Source organism: Bos mutus, chromosome 1 (genome assembly GCF_027580195.1).
Source record: "Bos mutus isolate GX-2022 chromosome 1, NWIPB_WYAK_1.1, whole genome shotgun sequence".
NCBI classification, from domain to species: Eukaryota; Metazoa; Chordata; class Mammalia; order Artiodactyla; family Bovidae; genus Bos; species Bos mutus.
This window is the reverse complement of record NC_091617.1, coordinates 127,643,760-127,661,245: the sequence shown is the minus strand read 5'-3', so window position 1 is coordinate 127,661,245 and position 17,486 is coordinate 127,643,760. Positions and strand designations below refer to the sequence as shown.

The 17,486-nt window shown below is 43.3% G+C and overlaps 1 protein-coding gene across 2 annotated transcripts in view; it reads left to right on the top strand.

The window, feature by feature from the left end:
* The window catches only part of CLSTN2 (calsyntenin 2), a 742,362-nt gene that overhangs the window by 284,168 nt on the left and 440,708 nt on the right, over positions 1-17,486 (top strand). The window lies entirely within an intron of this gene.

Below are 17,486 nucleotides of genomic sequence, written 5' to 3'. Positions count from 1 at the left end.
GATGTGAGACCCACTGTCCCCACTACTCACGATCATGGGCAGATGAAGACTTGTAACTTGGTGGATTGACAAGAGAAAAAGGAAAGAAAAAAGTATCAGGAGTTATTTGTTAAGGGTCATGTCCTTGAGCTTCAAAATGGGTGTCCCATTTGGAGAAGGAATCTGGAGGCAGGGCCATTTTGTCCTTGCAGCTTGTAACTAAAGAGCCTTCTCAGTGTTATCAAGATGACCGCTGCTTCCTCCTCTAACCTCCTGCAAGGGCCAAGTCCCCAGGAGGGTGTGTAAAGAAGATGGCTATGTCTCATGTTTCTATAGATTTTGGCAAAGAAAAGGGGATGGGTGATGGCAGCGGGAGGAGGGGTTGGACAAAGAATTTCCGAAGATGCCTACATCATGAGTGATATTGTTAACATTTTATAACTGTCAGGAGGAAGACAGGAAATTTAATGAAGGTTTTCAAGATTTCTGGAAGATTGCTTTATGATAGATGGGTGCCAAGCTGAGGTTTTCACCGTGATGAAGTCTATTTTTCCTGACAGTTTGTCTGTTACTTTATGAGCTGCTTGGGCAGAAAAAAATTGGCTCTTTCACACTTCTAAGAGATAAGTTTTGTGAAGGCCTTTTCTTCATTACATAACATTTTATAAAGTAAGGAATGAGGGGTGAGTAAAATAGGGAAATTCAGCCTTATGTGAAGATAAACCCATAAGTATTCTTGCAGAGCATGGGGGAGACTCTCAGAAGAAGGCTTCATCTTTATTTTATGCAGAATGGTAGCCACAAAGAGTACCTAACTGTGACTTCCATGGTGTTTAGAGTTGGGGCATTTCCATATATTTTCCAGCCATCCTCAGAGGTCCCAACTCAACCAAATGCCACTTGGCAGTGTAAATCCCATGCTGTCTTTTCCACAAAAGATGAAATGTCTTCCCCAGACCTTCTTTGCCATTACCGGGAATATTCCAACTCATCCCTTTCTTGGACATAACTAAACTATATTGGGGTTAATCAGCAATTCTCACCAACCCTCTGGAAACAAACACTAGCAAAATTGTTTGGGTTATGAGAATATTTGAATTGGCATGTGACGTGTGCTTTTAAAAATGAAGTAGAGACAACATTTAGAAGTTGAGATGTTTTGCATAAAACTGCAGGACTCTGGTTTATCTTGATGAGTCAGATCTGAAGTATCTAAAGTACTGAGTTGTGGCTTCCCTGGTTAGATGGAGTATGTACAGGTCCTTTATTTATCTTTCCATTCAAGTGTGTGAACCCTGTTTAAGACATAAGAGAGAAAACTAACGACATATTAAATGAGAAGTACATGGATGCTGTTAAGTCACTGTAGTGTAGTGGGGCTAACACTTAAAAAGATGAAGGATACGTCTGAGTATTCATTGCGTCTGCATCAGTGTAACCCTGCTCTCATCCAGTAGTGAACTAGGAAACTGAGGTTGTTGATTAAGCTGTTCTACAGTTAAGTTAGAGACTCTGTAATGTAAAGACCAAAGTGGGAAAAAAAATTTTTAAGCAAATCTGGTGTTGGGAAGTTTGGATTTACAATGACTTACCTTCCTTGGTTGTTGACCTGAAGGACACTTAATCATTTCACCTGAAGATTGACTAAAGGATTTTCTTTAATTCTAAATCCATCAAATACTCTAAGCTTGGAGTTGAATTCTAACCATTAAATGTGACCACAGGTTTTCTGACATTTCTTTTTTTGTTGTTGTTGTTTTTTTATATATATTCCTTTATTTCTCATGTGTTCTCTGACATTTCTTGAAAGTAAGGTTGACTTCTAAGTGAAGCCCTGAGTAGTCTCTCTCAAGACAATTTCTACACTCCTCTTGATACTTACGGCTGAATTTTTTTAAAAATCTAGCTTAACGCATCAAAAATATAATCTTCCAAGCTCTTAAGAGTGAAAAATAAAGGTGCTTTTGAGAATGGTCAAAGCTATTTTTCTCGGCATTATTTATGATCCGCTCTAAGACAGGACACAGACACTAACCATCCATCCATGCTGCAGACATTTATTTTAAAACATTTATCTTAAAAGAAAATACTGAAGATTTATTTCAGATTCCTATCATTCTCATAAAATTGAAAAATTCGTATCTACCAGCTCCATCACTTCGCGAAGTCAACTGCAGCTTCTGGTGCCCCTTAGCAACTGCTCTGGTGTTGTGTGTCAGGTTTCCACCCTCATCCCAGTGGTCTTTATTTCCACTTAGCCGGTGAGATGAGTTTTAAGCTCATGGGGGGATGGTTCCAACCATGTCACTTTTGCTCTGTCTTGTTTCTCTTGAGATGTCCCCCTTTAAAAAAAGTTTTTTAATAAAAAATTCCTATGTAAGGTATCATTCATTTAAATAAAAATCATGATTGCATTTTGTGGATAAAAGCAAAATCCAGGGGTATAAAACAGCTTTTATTGTGTATCTCCTGATTATGACAATCATGTTTATTATAGAATATGTGAACATTTCTTACACCCAGAAAGAGCCTCGGTAACATTATAGCATATTTCCTTCCAGTCATTGTTCTACTTTGTTTTAATCTAAAAATTTTGATCACAGTTCATAGTCAATGTTATAACTTATTTTTCCTGCTAAACTAAGGAATATATACCATTTTATTAAGTACTCTTCTGCAACTCATTAAATGGCTGCATGATTTCTGACTCAATGAATATTCTATAGTTTACTGTTATTTTATTTTTTTCCAAATTTATTGAGATATAATTGACATATAATGTGTAATATAAGGCATACAATGTGTTTCCTTGATACAGTTGCATGTTGCAAAACGATTACCCCCACGTAGTGTTAACTAACATCTCCACCACCTCACATAATTGCCACTTATTTTTGTGGTGAGAATATTTAAGGTCTACTGTCTTAGCAATTTTCAAGTACATAATACAGTATAACTTTTATCACCATGCTGTGATCCATTAGATCCCCCAAGTTTTTGACTGGAAGTTTGTACGCTTTGACTGACATCTCCCTATTTCCTTACTTCCAACCCCTTTTAACCACTATTCTGCTGTTTCTATGAGTTCAACTTTTTTAGATTCCATATATAAGTGACGTCTCAGTATTTGTCATTCTGTCTGACTTATTTCACTGAGCGTTACTGCCCTCCAGGTCCATCCATACTGTCACAAATGGAAGGATTTCCTTCTTTCCTTCATGGCTGAATAATGCCTGTGTATATTTCTTTATTCATTCATCCACTGACTGACAGGTAGTTTCTGTATCTTGGCTGTGGTGAATAATGCTGCAATGAACCTGGGAGTACAGATACCTCTTCAAGACTGCTTTCATTTCCTTAGGATATATAACCATAAGTGAGATCGCTAGATCATATGGTAGTTCGGGTTTTAATTTTTGAGGAACCTCCATGCTGTTTTCTGTGATGGTTATACCGATTTACATTCCCATCAACTGTACTTTAGGGTTTCTTTTTCCCCACATCCTCACCGGCACTCATTAACTCTTGTCTTCTTGGTGATGGTCATCCTAACTGGTATGAGATGATGGACAATTTGTCTATTTCTGGTCTTTCTTATTACAACATGTGTCTGTATTTCTGATTCTATCATTTGGATGGATTTCAGGATTAGAATTAATTGGTCAAATATTTTAAAGTTCTGAAACACATTAAATTGCTTTCCAGAAAATTTGAATGCACTTGCAGTCACATCCACACAAATCTCTCATTCCCTGACCGTATATGGCTCCTTCTAATGGTGTGGAATCTTATTTTATGGCAATAAGATGCAATCACCAATTGCATAGTCTCAGTCTTTTTTATTTTTAAGTGTTTATTTATTTGGCTGCTTCGGGCCTTAGTTGCAGCACATAGGATCTTTTGTTGTGGTATGTGTGATCTAGTTCCCTGACCAAGGTTCAAACCCAGGCCCCCTGCATTGGGAGCGTGAAGTCTTAGCAATGGGCCACCAGGGCGGTCCCAGTAGTCTCACTCTTTTCATTCGTCAAATAAATATATAAGCTTCCCAGGATTGTTGTATTGGTTAAATTTAAAGAATGTTGCAATGGTTCAAGATATAGTAAACCTTTTGTTGATCTGAGTTTCCTTTTCACAATGCTTGTCTTCCTTTCATAGAGGAGATCACTAACTCACAGGCAGCCGGAGAAAATTGCTGTGTCCCAGAGTAGGCCAGCCGTGGGGCTGGGAGGGGAGTGTGGAGACTCATACTTGCTGTGAGTTCCCATTCCCTGTGATATTTCTGTTTGATCCCTGCCCCAGCTGATTAGCAGAGACACTCTCTCTCAGTCAATGAAACCTCTCTCAGACCTCAATCAAGTCCGTTAGACCCAACTCAGTTCTCAACCTGGTGTCTAAGCTCAGCAGACACGATCTTAGAGAATCAGATACAGAAGAATCCTTGAATCATAATGAAAATTCTGTCCAGTGCATGGCAAAAAAATGATAATGAAAGCAAGCTGGGCACACCGTGAACTTATTAAATTCTGCATGAGCCCCACTGAGGCCTGTTAGGAAACTGTGGAGACTTTTAAATTTGAAGGGAATTAGATTACCTTTCAGAGATAATAGAATTGCTCATTTGTCTACATTGGGCCAGTCTGGACTTGTCTTTTGTGAGGATAGGGCTGCAGAGAATGATCAGGCATAATTGGCTGGCTTCTCAGCCTGGGTGACTCTCTGAAGGCTGCCCAGAAAATTGCCTGGGATATTATTTGGCCTGGTTTGATTAGCTGGTTATAGCAGAAGGGACTTTTCCTCCATGGTTATCTCTCTGGGTCCTCCTTGTTCTGCTCAGCATCTACCAATCTATCTCCCTCCTTGTCTTTGGACCCAGCCAGGGCCTTTGTTCATGCTTTGGACTCCACAGCTGCCTGAGGCAGAGACCCTCCTCGGGGGTCTGTACAGCAGTGGTGTCTTATGATGATAAAGGAATCCTACTTGTGAACAGTCCCAGGCTCTGATCAGATACACATGGATTCACAGTTAGGCTCTGCCATTGACAAGGTGTATGGTCTCAGATAAGGAACTGAACACCTCTGAGGGGTTGCTAAGTCGCTTCAGTCCTGTACGACTCTGTGTGACCCCATAGACGGCAGCCCACCAGGCTCCCCCGTCCCTGGGATCCTCCAGGCAAGAACACTGGAGTGGGTTGCCATTTCCTTCTCCAATGCATGAAAGCGAAAAGTGAAAGTGAAGTCGCTCAGTCGTGTCTGACTTAGCGACCCCATGGACTGCAGCCTACCAGCCTCCTCCATCCATGAGATTTTCCAGGCAAGAGTACTGGAGTAGGGTGCCATTGCCTTCTCCGCTCTGAGGGGTAACTTATTTATATTTAATAAAATAGGGGTAAACACAGTACCTGGGGCTTCCCAGGTGGCTGGGTGGTAAAGAACCTGCCTGCCAATGCAGGAGATGCAGGTTTGATCGCTGGGTTGGGAAGATCCCCTGGTGAAGGAAATGGCAACCCCCTCCATTATTCTGGCCTGGGAAACCCCATGGACAGAGGAGCCTGGCAGGCTACAGTTCATTGGGTTACAAAAATCAGACACAACTTAGCGACTGAACGACAACGAACATAGTACCTACTCCTGGGTTAATATGTGGATTAAATAAGATACTAATACCAAGTGCCAAGAGCACTAACAGCCAAAGGATGCCCAGTGTATCATGGTTCTGATAATCCTAGCAATGGTAGTAGTGAGAGTAATCAAGAGTAACAATAATTCTCACAATCATCAATAAGCTGTGTTTTATTCATTTTAGCTTGATTATAATGAAGTGATATAATATGTGGTGCTGATATTAAGGAAAGAAGAAAAGCAAGTTCAGGGATTTTTGGAAGGCTTGATGTAGTCACCCACTTGTACCATCAAGCTATGCTGCCTGGATTGTCTGCTTATGTGGCAACCAGTTGACTAATGCTGGGGAAAATCATTTATGAATTGTGTGGAACTCTGGAAATTTTAGTTGAAAAGTAATGTCCTTATGTTCTACCTATCATTTATCCCTGTGGAATAACCTATTAGTTGTGAACCGTGTGCTCCTTTGTTATAAATGCATACATGCACACACACACACACACACACATATACAGAGGTGTGTGTGTGCAAGGTGCTCCATGCACAGAATTACATCCAAGCCTTTCACCAACCTTGTAGAACAAGTGGGTCAGCTATTATGATTTTGTTTTGCAAATAAGGACATTGAAACTTGGAAAAATTAGGTAACTGTTCTAGGTTGCCAAGCTAAGCCTTGTCACTCAATTCCAGACCCTCAGACTCCAAGTCCTGCCTCCTGTCCCCTCTGCCAGTTTTCCAGTGTGCGAGGCATATCTCACTGGCAGTGCAAGATTCCCATGGTACCTGGACATACTGTTAAAGAAAGTTGAATTCCATGTTAAGTCATTCCCATTTAAGTTATTTTTCGAATCTTTCTGAATCTATCAAGGAGAAATGTGCAGTTGCGAGGATCAAAATGTCTTTAGCACTCTCAAATACTTGCTAATCTGTCTTTTTTGACAAAGACAGAGCAAGGTCCATCCCATAGCACTCCATGGGCAACCACGTTGTGCTAGAATTTTAATAACATTCTGTTGTATTTTATTTAGATTATACTCTATTTGAGGCACATATTGCTGGCTTTTTAGTTTTCTTTCTGATTACATTTACTGAAGTTTTAAAAGCCCAATTTAAAGAAAAAGTTTAAGTAAGTAAGTATTTAGGTAGTTTATGGCAGCAGCAAAATCTGTGAAAGAAGTCTTTGGCTGAGTACCACATGGGATACTGTGGAACAGCCGCATCTGGGCATCACTGCCCCATCCAGCAACCTCAGGACCACCTGTACTGGACACAGCCATCTTCAGTCTGTCTCAGCCCACAACTCTCTGAGCACTTGCCCAAGCAGCAGAGGGGCCGTCTATGTCAGCCTCACCGTGGATGTGCCTTTGTGTTCCAAGATGGTTGGTGTACGGGGTTATTCCTGAGGACCAGAGGCTGGGGTCGCATCCTGTTCTCTGAGCATCACTTGGTCTCAACCAGAGTTCAGTGAAGAGCAGGCCAGGCAGAGAATTGGGTTCAGACTTAGCTCTGGAATCTACAATGTGGGCTGTTGCCTTGGACCTCACAGAGTTGGAATCTAGCATAAACAGGAAACAGAAGAATATGGACCAGCATCTATGCATTCAAGTACTTAACATCTTAGGCTTCCCTGGTAGCTCAGCTGGCAGAGAATCTGCTTGCAATGCAGGAGACCCCAGGTTGATTCCTGGGTCAGGAAGATCTGCTGGAGAAGGGATAGGCTACCCACTCCAGTATTCCTGGGCTTCACTGGTGGCTCAGCTCGTAAAGAATCTCCAGGCAATGTAGGAGACCTGGGTTTGATCCCTGGGTTGGGAAGATCCCCTGGAGAAGGAGATGGCATTGGGCTTCCCTGGTGACTCAGATGGTGAAGAATCTACCCGCAATGTGGGAGACCCAGGTTCAATCCCTGGGTTGGGAAGATCCCCTGGAGAAGAGAATGGCTACCCACTCTAGTATTCTTGTCTGGAGAATCTCATAGACAGAGAAGCCTGACAGGCTACAGGAATAACCTGAACAGACTTTTTGGCCAACCCAATACATGTTAATAGAATAAAAATAAAGAACAAAAGAAAAAGAATAAAAAAGAATAAAACAGTATACCCATATTTCTAAAACCCTGCCAGACTATTTTTATTCATGTCTAGATACATAGTTCTTATTCATCTGGAGTATATATGGTTCAGTCTTTGTGTTTTTTTCTTTTCACAGAACATTTTCCAAGCAGATTGAAACATATTCAAAAATACTAACATGTAGGCATAATTATATATCATATGGCCATATCATGGTTTACTTCACTTTTCCACTATGTTTTGTATATTTGAGTTGTTTACACGATTTTTCCATTAAAAAAATAACACTGCCGTGGGCAAGTTTGTTTAAAACACCTTTCTTATATAAACATAGGAGTCAGGATTTTATGTTTATGGTTTAGTTCATAAATAGAAAAAAACAGATGTGTTCTCTTTTCAGTGACAGATTTGAGCTTGTGTTGTCAAATGTTTTTGCTGATATAATCTGTGTTTGCCCAATTTCCAAGCAGATGGCAGGGTTCAGATTAGACATAGACAGGGAAGTAAGGGCTAGACAGGAGTCCCATACTTGTTTGCAGCCTGTGGCAGAGTCCTTGGTCCCATCTCTGTAGTCTTCAGGCCTCCATCCCTATGGTGAAGTCTCCCCCTCACTATAGTGACTGTGATCTGAAAGTTTCCAGCTATAGGTCAGCTGTGATTTGAGAACAATACAGGAGTTATTTGAAAGCCAAAAAAAAAGTGAGGGTGCAACAACCAGTCGGTAAACCAGAAGATCTGGTCAAGTTGATGCTTGGGATCACGGGGGAGATGGGGTGGGAGGTGACTATGAAAAGGTTCATGTGCAGTCCCCAGAAGTAGAAAGGCTTATCAGACCGCATCTGTGCTCCTGATTCTGCTGCTGCTGGAGGGGTTTGCTGGGCAGACTGGGAGAAAGAAAGACCTGATGCATCCATCACTCTGGAATTAAAGTGTTGTTTATCTCTGCTCCTTGGTTCTCTTTGTTCTACCCACTTGGTAGCTGCCAGCCTTGACAGTGATTGATGTGGAATTGGGGGCATAATGGGGGTTCTTTCTTGGTCATCCCTTCACAGGCACTGCATCCATTCCAGTTTTCTCCTTTCATGAATTTTCAGTCTCCCTTCTGTCTGCTGAGGGCTGAGTGCTTCAGGAGGCAGATCTTAGCTCCACAGGGGTGGACAGGGGCCATCACATCATCCTCAGAGGCCAGGAGACTTGGGCACGAAGCCTTCACTCACTGAGCAGAGAACACAGCACTCCTCCTGCCATACTTTGTAGGGTGAAGCCACTCTGCCCAAGGGAGACTAAGGAACTTCCCTGGATCTCTGTTGCCCATGACTTTGGGGTCTTTGCCCTGAATTGTTTCTCTCAGTTGTGACAAAGGCTTCCACTTTTTTCTTCTTGTTAATTATTCTCTTTCTTTGTCCACCCGAAACTGAAGCTGTCTGTGTGTCCCCTGCCATGTGGCCTTTTGTGGTTGTTGGTTTTAACTTGTGTCATGTTGCAGGCTATGTGTCTGCTCAGCCTTGGTAGGTTTCAGATGGCCCATCTCATCTTAAAGATTCTACTGGTCAGTTCCCCTCCATCACACTCTGTGCTTAATCCTGGTATCCCAGGCCTCTCCACGGGAGCCTGGTTGGACTAGGTTCTTGGGCAGCAGCTAGAGACCCTATGGTGTGCTCACACAAGCTGTCTTGGTGTTGGAGGGTCAAGGATGGCTGGAGGAGGAATTCGAGCCAGAATACAGGGGAAGGAGCACAGGAGCCAAGGGGTGGTCAGTCAAGGAGGAAGAAGGGGATGACAACAGGGAATGGACTTCATGGTCTGACTGGAGGTAGGAAACAATTCACCAATAACCCTGACCTTCTAGATGAGAAAACTGGCGAGGTCATGTTCCAGGTAAACCTAACACTTAAGGGGGAACCAGTGGATACTGTGGGGTGTTCTCCATCAATAAGACTGAAGAGTAAGGGACATTCAGGGAGAAAAATGCTGCTGGCTTCCCTAGGACCACAAGTTTCCAAAGTTGTGGGACTTTTGGTGCCAAAACTGAGAAGGTCCTGATAAACTGGAGTGAGTTCGTCACCCTAATAGGAGGAAGGTGGAGTCCCAGGTTGGAAAACTTGCATTCTGGAGAAAACTTGCCATAGGAGAAATCTTGATGTGAGAATTTCAAGTCTCCTGGATTCTGGATTAATGACAATATACTAAAACAAGATGAAAAGTGAATAATGAAATCAGTACTAAAGCAGAGTTGTTGCCAGCCATATGGTAACTGTGCCATTTGAAAACAGGTACCCCTTCTTTCAGATAGACACTGTCCTGCACCAGAGCACATGACTTGGCAAGTAGAGGAAGAGGTGGATTTTAACCCTAAATTGTCCCCTTGATCATACATCCTCATATAGGAAACAGCTTGCACACAGCACTGAAAGTTAAGTAACATTTATTTATTTATTATGGGGAGGTTTTGGGTATTTTGAGGGGGTGGGGGACTGCATCGGGTCTTAGTTGCAGCGTGAAGACTCCTCTATAGTTGAGGCATGCAGGCTCAGTAGTAGTGGCAGGTTGTGGGCTTAGTTGCCCTGTGGCATGTGGGATCTTAGTTCCCCAATCAGGTATCGAACCCATGTCCCCTGCATTGGCAGGCAGATTCTTAACCACTGGACCACCAGGGAAGTCCCTTAACTAACACTTACTGAGCCCACACTACCTATCAGGCACTGTAGTAGGTATTTTACATACACTGCATTATTTACTTTTTACAGCAATTCTCTGAAATAGGCATTCTCCTTATCCCTATTTTATAGAAAGAGAGACTGAAGTTAAATCAGATTGTATGATTTGCTCAGACCGAGTAATAAAGGTGAAGTTGTAATCCAAATGGTGAAGTTGATGCCTCCTTTAAGTATTGCTGTCCAACAGACACTACAAAACTTAGGAGCATCGAACAAGAGCCATTAACTCTTTCCCATGGGTCTACTTATTGATTGGGCAGCTCTGTTCTTCTGAGTCACTCAGCTGATCCCAGCTGGGCTCACTCGGGTATCTGTGGACAGCTGGTGGGTAGATTGTAGGCTGGCTGGGCTCGGATGGCCTTGGCTGGGATGACACCATTGTCTGCCATGAAATCTTCCAGCACACTGGCTTAGCATGTCAGCAGGCTGGCCAGAGCATATATATTCCCGTGCTGATTGCAAAAACTTTTGACAGTTTGTTACTGTCCCACTAGCTAAACAAGTCACATGGTTAAGCCAGAGTAGGAGCAGACTACCGTAGGGCCTGGAGAGGTGACAACTTAGGGACACCAGTGCAGTCATTCTCTCCCTACCCTTAGGCTGCAATTATTCACATCCCTTCTTCATGCAAAATATGCTCACTGCATCCCAGAACTCCCCAAAGTGGAATCCAATCAGGCATCTGGCTTGAAGCCCAAGATTTTGTGATCCTCATCAAGTCTGGATGTAGCTCCTCTTGATCCAGAGACTTGTGAACTTTCTCTTCCCTCACAAAGCCTCCAGGGAAAGGCAAACCTCAGTAAACTCATCAAAAGGGGGAGAGATGGAGGCACATAGCCATCACTTGACTTACCTGTAGCAATCTTGATATTCCTGCCAGAAAAATAGTGCCAGGTTCCCCCATTCTGAGGGTGATTCTTTTCTGTAGGAGGGCTCCTCAGTTCACTGTTCTCTACTGCTCCCTGCGAACCACTGTTCTCTTTCACCGTCATTTAGTTAAACGTGTATGCAGCTCAGGAGGCAACAGTTAGAACTGTACATGGAAAAACAGACTGGTTCCAAATAGGGAAAGGAGTATGTCAAGGCTGTATATTGTCACCCTGTTTATTTAACTTATATACAGAGTACATCATGAGAAATGCTGGGCTAGAGGAAGCACAAGCTGGAATCAAGATTGCCCGGAATCAAGATCACCCTTAAGGCAGAAAGTGAAGAACTGAAGAGCCTCTTGATGAAAGTGAAAGTGGAGAGTGAAAAAGTTGACTTAAAGCTCAACATTCAGAAAATGAAGATCATGGTATCTGGTCCCATCACTTCATGGGAAATAGATGGGGAAACAGTGGAAACAGTGGCTCACTTTATTTTGGGGGGGCTCCAAAATCACTGCAGATGGTGATTGCAGCCAGGAAATTAAAAGACACTTACTCCTTGGAAGGAAAGCTGTGACCAACCTAAACAGTATATTAAAAAGCAGAGACATTACTTTGCCAAAAAAGGTCCATCTAGTCAAGGCTATGATTTTTGCAGTCATGTATGGATGTGAAAATTGGACTATAAAGAAAGCTGAGCATTGAAGAATTGGTGCTTTACTGTGGTGTTGGAGAAGACTCTTGAGAGTCCCTTGGACTGCAAGGAGATCCAACCAGTCCATTCTAAAGGAGATCAGTCCTGGGTGTTCATTGGAAGGACTAATGTTAAAGCTGAAACTCCAATACTTTGGCCACCTGATGCGAAGAGCTGACTCAATTGAAAAGATCCTGATGCTGGGAAAGATTGAAGGCAGGAAGAGAAGGGGATGACAGAGGATGAGATGGTTGGATGTCATCACCGACTCGATGGACATGGGTTTGGGTGGACTCTGGGAGTTGGTGATGGACAGGGAGGCCTGGCATGCTGTGGTTCATGGGATCACAGAGAGTCGGACATGACTGAGCGACTGAACTGATCTGAACTTATCCCGTGACTAGTGGACTCAGTGGAAGTAGCCTCAGTGCCCCTGAGGTCGAGGTCCTGGCCTCAGTCCCTGGGGACACTCTTAGCTTCATTCATCTCTATGTAAGTGTCCTTGACTCTGTCCAGGTCAACCAAAGACAATGGGCCAAACCTAACTCCAAAGTTAGGGTCTCCTTATATAATAAATCAGAAACACACAAAATAAAAGCCTTTTTTTTTTTTTTCTACTGGAGAACCAATTCAGAAGACACAGGCATCCACCAAGCTTCAATCCCAAAGATATCTGAACATAAAGGACTCCCGATCTATGGCCTCATTGACAAGCATGATATCACAAGTTTATGGTACTTTCACACTCACTGCCCTTGGTGGCTAGATTCCAGGCCACATGACCCAGCCCCCTTGCCTGGCTGTGATTGGACACAGGGTGGACACTTGACTGTAGTTGGCCAATGAATCAGCTAGTTCCATCCTGTGACCTGCTACCTAGATAGAAAAGACCACTTGGGCCGGTTGGCTTCTGTTTGCATGCTGAGGTGCCATGCTACAGGGTAGGGGTTGCAGGTAAACCTTCTGTGACACATGCAAATCACAGTATAAGAGCTTGGTCAGCAGACTGAGAGGAGGCAGCTGTCCTAGAGAGAAACAGACGTGACCAGAGGGAATGGAGTCTAAGTGGTCCCTGATGGGAACTGTGGCCTCAGTTCCTGAGTGGTCCTGCCTGGTGTCCTGGTGATCTTGCTGAACTTGTATTTCCAATCTCTGCTCTGATATAATTGAGTATGTCTCTGTCTTTGAAAACCAGAGGCCAAATAAAAACCACCTGTCAATGTGATTTTCTGTGTTGAGGGCATGGGGCATTGTTTGAGCTACAGGAGAGAAAAGAGCCCAAGACAGTTAGGATAAGGGAACAGCATAGAGAGGAATGAACTGGGAATTTGAAAACACTGAAGAAATCCTCTTAAAAAGCTGTAACCAGCAATCATCACGGTGAAATCAATGATGATTGAAAACTCTCTCCAACTGTCTGTAATTGGACCATTTAATAGCCAAGCTTCGACAAGTTAATACTGATTCTAATCCCTTCTCTAGAAGCTATTTCTGCAGCTTATGACAGCGGCCATATTGAATAGGCCTGGAATTGAGCCCCATCACAAATATTAATTATGAACATGGATTTGTAAGGTCAATGGTTTGACTTTAACAGGAATCAGGGGCCTATGAATGCAAATCCTAAATGTCTTAGCTTGTTTTGAGATTCCAAATCAAAGAACAGGAGCACAAGCAGGCATTTATAGTTCAGTTCTTTTGCGTTGGCACAGTGTCCAGCGTGTGATCACGGAATACCTTGGCGTGAGTTCAGAGCTCGATTTTATGATCTTGTAGCTGCCTGTAATCACAGATGAGGCATCAAAGGCCAGCTGTCCTCCATGAACCTTGACAGTCTGTATAAACTAATTAGTTTTTTATGAGCCATCCTTTCAGAGGTTTGGAGAGAGGGCCTATTAAGTCGAGTTCAATATGATCTACAAACTTAAAAAATTATCATTATTTATCTAAGTTCCAGCTGAGTGCCATGGTAAATGACATCCCTGGCAATGGTCAGCTTGGGTGGCTGTTGACTTTATTAAAATACAAATACTTTGTGTTTTTTTTTGATAGAAAGGAGAATCTCAGTGTGGCAGGAGTTCTTTTTACTCATTAATAATACTATTAGCAAAATTTCAAGGTCAGGGAAGAGTTAAAAAAAAACCCTATTTGAAGAGTGTGGGCATATTTGCAAAGCCGCCTCCTGGCTCATTTTGCTGAAGTTTGCAAGGGTAAAAACATGACACTCTTTGGACCCAAGTTCAGTGTCCAGGAACACCCCTTGGCCCTTTCCCTTCTTTCGTGTCTCTCCTCCGGTCCTTAAGATGCCAAATGTACAGTCCCTGCTGCCTGCCCTCTGCCATGTCTCTGTCTGGGCTACCTTTGGGCCATCCTTCTTAGTGCTGTTCCCTGTTCCTATGGTATCTGCCCTGGGCTGGCCATACCATTTGGGGTGTATTCCGCCTTGACCTCCACCAGTGGTGCTCCATCACCCCCCACCTATGGATGCCTGCTACTCTACCACTGTCCTCAGGTGGTCCACTATACTGTTGATGGGCCCACGTAATAGCGCTTCATCACCTCCCCTTACCACCTCTCTCAGCCCAGGAAGAAGTAGCATTTCTCCTCTTCTGGTCCACTTGTGCTCAGGGTTCCCGCAGAAACATTGTTTGGACTCCTAATGTTGACGTCTCTTTCCATTTTGCTACAAAATCTTCCCTTCTCAGAGACGGAGGGTTCACGTGCAGGCCAGAGATGTGCTGTGGCACATAACCTTCCAGTCCAGTCTGCCACTGATTCTGCCCTCTGCCATCTGAGTTCTGTCTCATGTGTAGTGATTTTTGCTTCCCTCACAAGCTCAGATATTCCTGCCTGCTGTCTGGTTTCCACTGGGTGTCTCCAGTCATCCCCCTTCTCATGTCCACATCTAATCCATCAGACATGACTTTCAATGTCTGAACTTAATTTACAAAGAGGGTCCTGGGCCAAATGCAGCCCAGTGTGTACAGGCAGAGAGCAGGGGAATGCTGAGGGGGTCCTTGTAATTCTGAATGCCCATGTCAGGATCACCCCTCTGCTAGGGCTCCCACATCATGAGAAATAGACTCTTGTCTTCTGAGTGGTATCCTCATGGCCCCAGGCTCATGCAGTTCTCTCCTCTGCCATGGTACTTGCCACACTGGGCTGTGATTGTATTCATGAGCCTGCTTGGTCTTGAGCAGCTGTGTCTCAATCCATTCCGTGTCCTTAGCACCTGACACTGAGTAGGTGTTCGGTGAAAGTCTGTGGAATGAATGAATGGCAGAGCATATTACATCATATGCTTAAATTGATCTAACATCCTCTCTTATTGCTTTGGACACATTTGCACCTGGCTTCATCTTGGGTTCTGCTGTGCTTTCAATGCAATGTTTCATTGTCTGCTCCTTGTACCAGAGCTTCTGTTAGGTCCATGCCATTTCTGTCCTTTATTGTGGACAGGAGCAGAAGATTTTAAGAAGAGGTGGCAAGAATACACAGAAGAACTATACAAAAAAGATCTTCATGACCCAGATAACCATGATGGTGTGATCAGTCACCTAGAGCCAGACATCCTGGAATGGGAAGTCAAGTGGGCCTTAGGAAGCATCACTATAGACAAAGCCAATGGAAGTGATGAAATGCCAGTTGAGCTATTTCAAATCCTAAAAGATGACGCTGTGGAAGTGCTGCACTCAGTGTGCCAGCAAATTTGGAAAACTCAGCAGTGGCCACAGGCCTGGAAAAGGTCAGTTTTCATTCCAGTCTCAAAGAAAGGAAATGCCAAAGAATGTTCAAACTGCTGCACAATTGCACTCATCTTACACGCTAGCAAAGTTAATGCTCAAAATTCTCCAAGCCAGGCTTCCACAGTACGTGAACCGTGAATTTCCAGATGTTCAAGCTGGATTTAGAAAAGGCAGAGAAACCAGAGATCAAATTGCCAACATGTGTTGGATCATCAAAAAAAGCAAAAGAGTTCCAGAAAAACATCTACTTCTGCTTTATTGACTACTCCAAAGCCTTTGTGTGGATCACAACAAACTGGAAAACTCTGAAAGAGATGGGAATACCAGACCACCTCACCTGCCTCCTGAGAAATCTGTATGCAGGTCAAGAAGCAACAGTTAGAACTGGACATGAAACAACAGACTGGCTCCAAATTGGAAAGGAGTACATCAAGGCTGTATATTGTCACCCTGCTTATTTAACTTATATGCAGAGTACATCATGAGAAATGCTGGGCTGGATGAAGCACAAGCTGGAATCAAGATTGCTGGGAGAAATATCAATAACCTCAGATATGCAGATGACACCACCATCGTGGCAGAAAGTGAAGAAGAACTAAAGAGCCTCTTGATGAAAGTGAAAGAGGAGAGTGAAAAAGTTGGTTTAAAACTCAACATTCAGAAAACTAAGATCATGGCATCTAGTCCCATCACCTTATAGCAAATAGATGGGGAAACAGTGGAAACAGTGACAGACTTTATTTTTGGGGGCTCCAAAATCACTGTGGATGGTGATTGCAGCCATGAAATTAAAAGACGCTTACTCCTTGGAAGAAAAGTTATAACCAAACTAGACAGCATATTAAAAAGCAGAGATGTTACTTTGCTGACAAAAGTCCATCCAGTCAAAGCTATGGTTTTTCCAGTAGTCACTTATGGATGTGAGAGTTGGACTATAAAGAAAGCTGAGTGCCGAAGAATTGATGCTTTTGAAGTGTGGTGTTGGAGAAGACTCTTGAGAGTCCCTTGGACTGCAAGGAATTCCAACCAGTCCATCCTAAAGGAAATCAGTTCTGAATATTCATTGGAAGGACTGATGCTGAAGCTGAAACTCCAATACTTTGGCCACCTGATATGAAGAACTGGCTCCTTAGAAAAGACCCTGATGCTGGGAAAGATTGAAGGTAGGAGGAGAAGGGGACGACAGAGGATGAGATGGTTGGATGGCATCATTGACTTGATGGACATGAGTTTGAATAAGCTCCAGGAGTTGGTGATAGACAGGGAAGCCTGGCGTGCTGCAGTCCATGGGGTTGAAAGAGTCAGACACGAATGAACTACTTAACTATTCCAGAGCAGGCTTGTTTATCCCTATGTTCTGGCACATAATCTAACTTAGAGGTTCTTGGGAAATATTTGCTGATCTGAGTTGAAAGAACCAAGTGGCTTGAAACCTACTGCTAAGCAGCATAAGGATAGGGATATAGTATTATCATTTTGCCACAAAAGAGGCTAAAGCCGACTCCTGGTGGCCCTCTGGTTTACTTTGGAGAAAAGTCACCCCACCTTGTGTGTTGCCCAGATCGCTACACCCACACCCATGGAACCAGTGACGGAAGAGCCCTGGCTCAGGTGGATCTGGACCAGAGGGAACTGTGGTGATCCAGAGAGATCCTTTGTGCCAGTGGAGGGTTACCTTGCCTAAGGGAAGATGTAGCTGCTACTCAGGCCTAGCTAATTTATTTTAAGTTGATTGTAAATTAAATGCTTTATCTTGAGGTAAAGGTAGTTTTACATGCAGTTGTAAAGAAT